Source organism: Mastomys coucha, unplaced genomic scaffold (assembly GCF_008632895.1).
Source record: "Mastomys coucha isolate ucsf_1 unplaced genomic scaffold, UCSF_Mcou_1 pScaffold22, whole genome shotgun sequence".
In the NCBI taxonomy this organism is placed as follows: Eukaryota; Metazoa; Chordata; class Mammalia; order Rodentia; family Muridae; genus Mastomys; species Mastomys coucha.
Genome location: NW_022196905.1, coordinates 260,726,417 through 260,736,391, shown reverse-complemented (window position 1 = coordinate 260,736,391; position 9,975 = coordinate 260,726,417). Strand labels below are relative to the sequence as shown.

At 56.7% G+C, this 9,975-nt stretch overlaps 1 protein-coding gene and 1 long non-coding RNA gene across 2 annotated transcripts in view; both read right to left on the bottom strand.

Moving 5' to 3' along the window:
• Zfpm1 (zinc finger protein, FOG family member 1) overlaps window positions 1–9,975 on the bottom strand; it is a 57,266-nt gene that overhangs the window by 47,089 nt on the left and 202 nt on the right. The gene's annotated exons all lie outside the window — the stretch shown is intronic.
• Window positions 4,327–9,968, bottom strand: LOC116070328. Its single transcript, XR_004110358.1, has 2 exons — window positions 9,418–9,968; window positions 4,327–8,977 (listed from the first exon to the last, which is right to left on the bottom strand). It is a non-coding gene; the product is annotated as an uncharacterized LOC116070328 (long non-coding RNA).

The following is a 9,975-nucleotide window of genomic DNA, read 5'->3' as shown; positions in this document are numbered from 1 at the left end:
GGGGGGGGAGTGTTGTATCTGCAAATACCTCAGATCCTCTAGGTAGATGGATGCTCAGATCTGCACAGAGAAAGCCTCTAGGTCAGAGTGCCTCCTGTGTTGTGTGACCTTGAGTCATCAGAAAAGAAATGAGAGATAATGGGAGGGCTCCAGGTCAGAAGCAGGACAAGCCCAAGGGTACATACACAACTCAGTCGAGATAGCTATCCTCAGCATGGCCAGCACTGGATTGGGATCATCATACTTGGGAAGACCTAGGACCACACAGGAAAGTCCTGCCCTCCTCAGGCCTTCCCATCTCTGGGATTCCTGAATTTCAGTTCTCAGGAGTGATTTTTATATACCCAGGACAGGGAAAAGAGCTGAGTGCCCCCACCTCACTGGGGCCCAGGAGGACTTGTGAAGGGGTTCCTGCCAGTGTGGCCAGAGTGACCTGGCCACCATCCCAAGGGATGTCTGGGGCTGACAGATTCTGGTTTCTCTTCTCACACAGCAGGTGCCTCACTCCCCCTGGCTGCCTCACCTGTCCCTCAGCAGGGGGATTAGTCTGGCGCAGCCCTAATCTTGGCTCATCACACCATCAGCGAGGATCTCAGATCAGCTGAAGGAGGCAGCTTTATCCAGACAAGCTCGAAATGGCACCTGAATCCCATCTGGGTGCCGCCTGTCATGAGAGGCAGCTGGGCTGAGCTGGGAGGCACAATGGCTGAGGACAGGCCTGGGGCCCACTGGGCTTCTGAGTGCTGCAGGGCCCTCACAGCTGGTGGGTGTGGCTTTGCATGAGCACACTGACACTTACTGGACCACCTATGGTCTAACCCAGGCCCACTGCAGGGCAGCAGGGCACATAAAGGTGTCTAGTGAGGCTGCAGAGGCACCATGTCTGCTGCGCAAACAAGGCCATGTTGTTACAGATCTCTGCCCAAGGGGTGTGTGTGTGTGTGTGTGTGTGTGTGTGTGTGTGTGTACTGGGGGTGCCATCAGTTCTGGAGGCTGGACCCTATGCCCTGGGAGTCCCTGTACCAGAGTCTGCTCTGAGTGGTGCCTGCTGGGCCCAACTGGGTCTGACTGCAGTTTCAGTGGCTGGACATTTGGTGGCTACCAGCCTAGACTAGAGGCTGGTAGGGCCATCTCCTCAGAGTCAGCCAAGGGCTCCCCTCTAGGGCCCCTTTCTCTCCACCCTCCTCCCTACCTTCCTTTTCAAAAACATAATTTATCTGTGTATTATCAAGAAATCCAGACACTTTAATCAGCGAGCTATGAAGTCAGAATTTCCATTCTTATCTGCGGGAGGAGTGGAAGGAGAGGAGATAGCGCGGATCGCTGGTGGGGAATGTTAATGGGCGGGAGCCCAGGCCGCTGGCCACCGAGACGTGGGTATCTCCTCCATTATCGAGCTGTATCTTGCCAACCATCTCAGTGCAGTAATGGGGCCAGTTCAACTTTCCGAGTTATCACAGGAGCTGAAACCTGCGCCGGAGGAGGCCGAGACCGGAGACAGTACAGGGAGGACCAGGTTGCCGCTGCTCCAAGAGAGGGCTGGCTGGCCAACTAGGTGAAGGAAGGACTGGTGTCCATGGACTGTCCAGGCTGCATGGCCTGGGACACACTCAGCATGTGCTCACAGTCACACCTGGAAGTTGAGATGAGTGTGGGGAGACTGGGTGAGGTTACCCGCACCCAGTTAGGATGTCCCTGTCCCTGGCAACTGAGCTTGGTCAAGCAGGATGTGGGACTCAATAGGGGACACCAAGGCAGGGGGTGCTGTGGTGGCCAGGGAAGTGGAAAGGTAAACAGACGGCACAAAGGCAGCAGAGGAGTGAAACCCCGCCAGTCTACTGCAGCTCTGATCTTTGCTAAAACCTTGGGAGCAGTGCTGCCACTAGAGCTGGCTATGGTTGAGACACACTTGAAAGCCTCAGACTCTGGGCTTGAAAATGGGCGAGGCTCCTCCCCCCCCCCCCCCCCCCCCCCCCCCCCCAGCAATCAGTGGCCATTGCTCTCTCACCCCAAACATCCACATGGTGAGTCTCCCACGGATCTGATCTTCGAACTTTCTAAGCCTTGTTTTCCCCATCTGGGCTTTGGGCCCGGGCTGTTCAGGCTGGTGGGGAGCAGACACAAAGCTGGGCTGGGACACACTCAGCATGTGCTCACAGTCACACCTGGAAGTTGAGATGAGTGTGGGGAGACTGGGTGAGGTTACCCGCACCAGTGCTCTGAGTCTCAGTTTCCCCTCCCAACAAATCTCTGTGTGTCAGAAGCCAGAGGGGTCCTGGAGGCATAGCTGCAGATCCTGACCCTCACTGGAGGCCACTGCAACAAGGTGGGGATGGCTACCTTGTCCCTGAACAGCAATGAAGTTCTGTTGGAAGGAGCTGAGACCCTTAGCCCTGGCCCCCTTCCTTCCTCCTAGGGTGAGAGAATAGGCAACTGAGGCAAGTGTAAGCTTAGGGGAAGATGGGAAAGCTATAGGTCTAAAAGTCAGATATCAGGAGGAACTGGGCAGAAGCTGTCTCAGGGGACACTGTCTCAGAATTGCAGACACTGAGAGCTGGCCATCTGCAACAGGGGGAAGAGGACGAAGGCCCATTTCCCCCTTTCCTTGGCTCTAGCTGGCCGTGTCTCCTCTGCCAGTTCTCTTTAATCCTTGTCTCCTGCCAGGTAGGCATCACAGTGCCATGTGTAGTAGGGAGGCTAAAGCTCAGAAGGTTGGACTCACAGGAGGGCCTAAGAGGCCCTATAGTGCACCCATCTGTATGGTGGGGGCAGACAGGGCTGCACATCCCATCTCAGGAAGGCTCTGTTTCCATAGTGAGAACATCATGCATAGCTGTGAGACCCTGGGGCAGCCTCTTTGATACCCCAATTCTTGTGGGGCAAGAAAAGAACTGCAATCTTCTAATTCTTCTGCATAAAAGGGGGAACCCCAACCTAAGAGAGCACCCAGAGAGGTGCTTAGGGATGTGAGGTGAGTACTGAGTAGACAGGAGCACTTGCAGTGATGGGGAGCACTGCCAGGGGATGAAGGCATAGGAACCAGCCTATACCTCACTGGCTTAGAGAGACTGCAGAGTACTACAGCCACCACTCATTCCACAGACGGAAAAGCTGAGGCTTAGAAGCCACAGCCAGTTGGAGCAGGTAAGGGGCGAGGGGTCCTTGAGGTGCGTGTGGTGGTGGTGGCAGCGGCAGCAGTCCAGCGGGTGTGAATGTGGGGGTGCTGCTGCTGCTGCTGCTGTTCCTGGCCAACTCTGCCTAAGTTGCCACATTCTTGCCCAGAGGGCTGCTGAGGACAGAAAAATGTCAGCCTGCAGAGAGGCTCCAGAGACATGCGGGATGGTCAGGCTAAGCCTTTCGGCTCAGAGACTTCACCCTGGCTTCTGGGTGCTTTGATGTTCTCACCCATAACAAGGGAGAGAAAAGGCCACCAAGCGTATGCCAATACCAAAAGCCAGCAGGACTGGCAGTGTCCACCAAGTACCGAGTCACCTGGTACTTCAGTGTGCACCCCTAAGCAATTTCTATGGCCCTACAAAGGAGATGCTCTTATTAGGCTCCTACTCTTCAAGTAGAAGCTGAGGTGGAAGAGCCACTTACGCACAGGTCTCCAGAGAAGCCAGGCTGAGCCTTTCCCTGTGGAGGACCCCTCTGTGGTTACCTTGCTCTAGGCAAAGGCTAGGCTTGTAGCCCAGAGTTCATAAGTGATGGGGGTCCTGCTACCAAGGGTCCCTTTGACTGAGTCTACTCTGAATGGCTTCTGTTCCTTAAGTACCTATTGTATACCACTCCTACCTAGGTGGAAAAAACCCCTCTACAGGCTAGGACCTGCTGTTCCCAGGCTGTAGGTGCTCAAGCTGGCTGAGCACTAGGATGAGACTGACTGAGGCCCCTGTCAGTCTAGGACAGGGCTAGGAGCTCAGTATCCTAAAGTTAGGATATGCTAGGGATGGATGTACAACTGGAATGGGAGGAGAGGGGGAGGCGGGGCCTGGCCTCTTAGACATAGACTGCCCAGGGCTGACCTGGGACAGCCCTAGCCAGCATTGCTGGCACCACCAGTCTCCAGTGTGAGGCTGCTTCTTTTGCCCAGACTCTCAGCATCCCCTGTGGTTTTCTGGGCCCTGGTCAGGGCTGATCTGCACTGTTGAACCTAGACGACCTTATGTGAAGTTGGACAGGGGTGTTTTCCTGTCAAGCCATGTGACCCTGGCAAGCCCCATCACTGTGGGGCCTACCATGCTCACATTAGTGACAGCCCAGCCCACAGGTAAGAGCTTAACTTCCTGCAGGTTACAAGTGTGTACAATGGGGTAGAGGTGGCCCACTGAGGGCCTGTGCTCCAGCTGAGACACAGAGGGCTCCACTCAGGCAACTCTATATGCCACGGACAGCTCCTTGGTCTTCTGCCCATGTCCCATGCTCCTATTCTGCCCAAGCCCTCTCTCTTTCACTAGCCTACTGGCTCCATGGTGTAGAATGGGCACTAACCTGGGAGACCTAAGGGGCTCCACTTGGCTGCCTGGATCCACAGCACTACAGAGCAGACAGGAGAAGTGGGCAGAGGTGTCTAAAGGAGGCCCACAGGAGGCGAGCAACAAACACACCATGGTTACACAGTCCAGGGGCTCTCTTAGCAAGTCAGTGTGAATATGCAGGGAGAGGCTAGCCAGGAGCAGGGACAGTATCAGGACCTCACATTTACCCCACATCTTTGGGTCAAGAACAGAGCCCCTGTATGTGACATGCTGAGACCTCACAGGAAAGAGCTTGGGACAGGATATCCCATCTCAGAGAAGCTCGACCTGGTTGTTAAGAGGAGGAAAGGGTGGCAGGGAAGGGGCAACAGCTGCTTCAGGAGACAGGCACTATCACCCCACACTGCGGGTGGGGAAGCACGGTTCCTGTTCTCACAACACACCTTTCCATGCTCCCTATGGCAAAGGAGGCCACTTATCTGGCTCTGGTGGTCCCAAAGAGTGGGACATGGCTGAGTCAGGCTCTCCTCAGAAACCAGAGGCACTGGGTGTCAGCAAAGTTGTCCCAGAATATGAGGGACAGAGAAGCCCTGTAAAAGCACCGAGGCTGAAGATGCCTGAACAGAGCCCTCAATGTCTCTACTGGAGCACAAGTCCTGACTGGGTTACCTCTATCTGAACTGAAGGGCCATGCACGCCCTAATGACACATGGTGAGCATGTAAACCGTACAGGGATGGTGCTTGCACTAAGGTCACACTGCTTGACAGATGGGAGGGGATAGGGTATGTATGACATGATTTCTGAAGGTGTAGCTTCCCCTCACTCTGCCATGCCTTCATCCAGAAGAGGGTCTGCAAGGTAATGTGTGGGTGTGGCCTCAGTTTCCCCATCTGTGAAATGGGAACAAGGACCGTAAGTACCTCCAGGTGGCCTCAAAGGGATGGTAGGCAGGTGGGCAGGAGCCAGCAGGGCCAGAGTATGGCCAGGCGGCTCCATGTGGGCTGGGTTCATAGGTTTTTCGATACCAATCAGGAGGCAACAGCTGCCTCCGTGAGGCCTGTCGATGGCAGATAGGCCGGCCTGGAGTATTATTCACGAGCCGTCAAGCCCCGGGACCGTCTGGTTGGCATAGAAACAGGAGATAAGGGGCACAATTAATGGCATCACATTCCTCCTCCTTTCTCCCCAACTGACCCACTTAAATCGGTGCCATACTGGGTTCCTGTGACCTCCGGGGAGGGGCCTGGGCCATTGGGACTGGGTCCCAGGCTCAGGCCAGGGTAGGGCTGGGTAAGGCTTCCCCAGGCACTGCCCTTGAGTTGAAGCATCTCAGAGAGCAGCACTAGGATGCTAAGGGTGGCTGGGAAGGGATGGCAGAGGCCCTCGGCCCTCCCATAGGCCCACTGTACAGATGTGAAAATTGAGGACTATAACTGAGAGCAGACAGAAGCCAGAGCATGATGAGACACCTAGACGGGGTTCCTGGGCCCAACAGCCAGGGCAGCATCCACGTTACACTTCCATCTCTGGCTCCACTGCTTTCTGGGATGCAGGTTACTTTTGGGGAGGGCCAACGATGTGAACACTGGGCCTGGTACAGGGTAGGTACTTGGTTGTTATCCATGACCAGGACACTGCTGCCTTTGCCTGTACTATATCCATCTACGTAGGTGGGACCAGAGGCCCAACAAGCACTGGGGACTTCAAGTGGGCTGCAGAGTCAGGGGAGGGTTCACCACGGGTGCCTCGGGCCCCGCTGCACAGAGTACCATGCTTGCGCTCTGGTAGTCTAGCGGACCACAACATCAAGTACCAGGCCAATGCTAATGACCAGGGATTGGGATAGTCAGTTCTTAGCCCATTGCTCATGCTCTCTAAGTTCTGGATGGCAGACACTGTCAGGAAGGGAAGACAAGGACCTTGAGGGACCTCCCATACTTACAAAGGGGAGTGGGGACTGCTCTCTGTAAATTGTCCCTCCTATGTCCATAAAATATAGCTAAAAAACTATCAGGCTGCTTATGGGGGGGCTTCACCCCGGCTCTCCTGGGGGAATGGGGCTGTCCCCTGCTGTCAGTACCACCGGCCCTGTGGGTGGCTGTTAGGTATTAGAAGAAGCTGGCAGATGGCTTCTGGGCCTTGGAGTGAATTAGTCATCCTGTGGCTACCACTAATTTGCTTAACTGAACTATAAGAATGTGTGAAAACATCTCCTCAGAGGCAAGGGCGGCTGCACCAGGTGGGATGCAGTGAGTCTAGACTCCTCCTCCAAATCTGTGTCTGTGTCCAAATTTAGCATCTGGGATCGATAACCCCTGCCTGACCTGGGGCCTTCCTGTAGCCCTGAATGCTTATCTCAGCTGATCTTATTTCAAAGAGGGAAACTGAGGCCAGCCCTGCATGTCAGACCCTTCCAGATTTGGCTCTCACCAGCATCTCGTCTTTCAGCTTGGTCACAATCCCCAAAAGCCCACGTTTCCAAAGCAGAAAACTCAGGCCAGGTTACTATCATAGGAAGTGCACCCGTGGCTGGCCTTTTCTTGACAGTCTAGAGGCTAGCTGCTGATCAGCGACCCTGACTGGCCTGCTTGTGCCTTCTGGCTCCGCTCCTTTGCTCATACTGTGGATAGAACTGAGTGAGTGCTTGCATACAGCAGGTACTTAATAAGTAGAGAACTGCATACAGCAGGAGCACAATAAACACTCCACTGCACATAGCACACAACAAGCTCTCAATAACTGCGTGTCTGCTCAAGGCAGATCTATACAGATCTCTTCCGACAGGCACCTCCTGGACTTCCCAAAAAGCAGCCAGGTTGGTGGAAACCACCTCGAGTTTTTCTTCAATAACTCCACACGGGTCACACCTCAAAGACTTGCCAGGAACCAAGAGCAACCCAGCATGATTCAGGGGAAACCACCATTCGCAGGTGACAAACCGCCCCTAGCCTCTGAGTGCCACCTAGTTGGAATGAGGGGTGGAGTGTCCGCTCACTCTCTCCCCTCCTCTCGGGCAGCACGAAGTCAGTTTTCTTTCATTTTGATGGACTGTACCACTGGCCGCAGGGGGAAGATCAACTTCTTGCCAATTAAGTATGTTTGGGGAAAGTGTCCCAGATGGACGCCCCCTCCCCCCACGTTGTTCCCTCGTTTGCTGCCCTGGCCCCCTGCTGCCGCCGGACGCCCCCACACTGCTGTTGCCTCGAACCCAGCGGGGTCTGGTGGCCGTAGATAAGGCCTCTTATCTCTCTTGGCAATCGCCATTGGGCGGACTGGCCCACGCTTAGGCCCCTACTTATCAGAGCTTACATCGACTGGGCAGGAGGAAAAGCTGGTGGGCCGGGGCACTGAGGGTCCCGAGCTGCACCCTGCCCCTCGCCCCCTCCAGGGGCCTAGCCTATCATGTCAGCCATCTGGCTGGCTAAGGCCGCGCTCCTGCCTCGCCCTCCCCCCTCTCCCACGTTTGAAGTTAATAAATGGAAGCGCTATCGCGGCTGCCATCGGTTGCAAGCCTTATCAGCAAGGCACATCTATCTTTGCGCAGAACAAAAGGCGCACAGAGGCGCGGGCAGCTGCAACCCGGCTTTGGTGGGGGCGTGGAGGGCGTCGGCCCCTAGAGCTCAGCCTGCTTCCCCTCCGCACCCTGAGACCCGCCACAGGTGAGGCCAAGGCAGCAGGCGCGCAGCTGTGAGGGCCTCACGCACGGCCTTGGGCAGAGAGCAGGCGGGCAGGCGCCTTTGCCTGGTGACAATCAACGTTCGCATCTTAACGCGTTTAGATCTGCTAGAGGAGGAGGGGCCCGGGCCACGAGTTGCACAGAGGGCTTGGGGCCCCGCCCCCCAGGCCTACTCTCCTCTTCTGCTTGAGTCGTGGGGCACTGTGAGGGGATCGGAGGGGCTCTCCTGCACAGTCTCCGTCCTGGATCTCGGAGTGCGGGGTTTCGCTGACCCAAGTGGGTTGGGCTCTGCTGGGCTTCCGCGGGCTTATCAGTGCTGGCGATCCGTTCCCAACCTGAGATCTCCCTGCCCTAGCTATCTGCATTTCTCATCAAACTGAAACACACACACGCTCACGCACACACACATACACGCGAGAACAGAACCCAGCAGAGGCGCACAGGCGAGGAGGGGAAAAAGAAACCAGAGAACCAGCACAGATCGGGACCTGTGGGTGGCTTTAATACTTCAGTTGACATGATAGAAGGAGACTTTCGGAAAACAGGTCCAGCTCGCATTTAGAGAATCGGGTTACCAGAACCCAGATTCCTCCCTGCGTCCCTTCCTCTCCCCCCTCGAGACTTCAGTGGTAGGGGGTACTCTCACAAGCTTAAAATGCACATTGGGTCCTGGTAGCAGTGTCAAGTGGGCAGAGGAGGTAGCTCAGGCGACTGGAGCTGGAAAGCCGGATGCCCAGCCCCCCTCCCGTCACCTCCTGGGCAGCCCAGATGACCTGTCGCTCTCTCGCCAAAGGGAAGCTCCAGAGAGGAAGCCCCGCGCCCTGCCGGGAGAGGCGCGAAGTTATTATTGGTGTGGCGTGGGGAGGAGCTCTTCCTGTGTGCTTACTCGCTCCTAGAGCAGCCAAGAGGCCCGCAACCTGGGAGCCCCGAGAGCCCAGGAGGCTCTTACTGTAGGGGTACGGGTGAGGTAGGAGTATAGGGTCTGCCTTGCTCGGGAAAGTGCCCACGGGAGGACCTGCGAGAAACTTGGACTCACTCGGGAACAACGTTTGAGTCCCTGAGGTCCCTGGGAGAGAGCGGTGCCCATGGGCACACAAGGGCATCATTCGCGTAGCGTTGTTAGGGGCAGTTGGTGGGTCGGACCTCCACTTGTCCCCCCAGCAGGCAGAGATCGGATCGAAAACTCCAGAACCGGAGAGGATAAAGGGGGTTTGGTCAGCCAGTGCCGAGCGCCTGGGTTGGAGCTGCCTCCACTACCTACCTATCCCGCTGCCTTGTCGCTCTGCAGCCAAAGCGCTGCGGTGGGCGCCGGCCGGTCCCCGCAGTCCCAAGTCCCCCTCACTCCCAGGTCTTTCTCCTTCTGCCTCTAGATACAAAGCCTGGGAGAGTCAAGCGCGCCAGATAAGATCACAATTTCAGCCCGTCCCGACAGAGCGATCTTATCAGGATGGGACTTGCAGAATGGAATATTTTAAACTTTATCTGAGCCCAGATCGAGGCCGCCCTATCGCCGCACCATCTCAGATGCGGGGGAGGTGCAGGCCGCGAGGTGGCCGGGCTCTGCCGGAGCCGCGCCCCCAGCCACTCTCCTTCCGGCTCTCGGGACCCGCCACCCTCTCTGGGGCCCGGACCCCCTGGGTGCCCATGCCGAGACGCGGGGGCCCTGCCCGCCGGCAGAGATTAGATTACTGCGCGCTTGGCACTCGGCGCGGGGGGCGCGGCGCGGGGTGAAGGTCGCGGGCGCAGCGGGGCTGGGCGGTCGCACAGGGGCGGCGCAGGGCCGCTAGGCGCCAGCGGGGGTCCGGCGGGTACCGCGGGC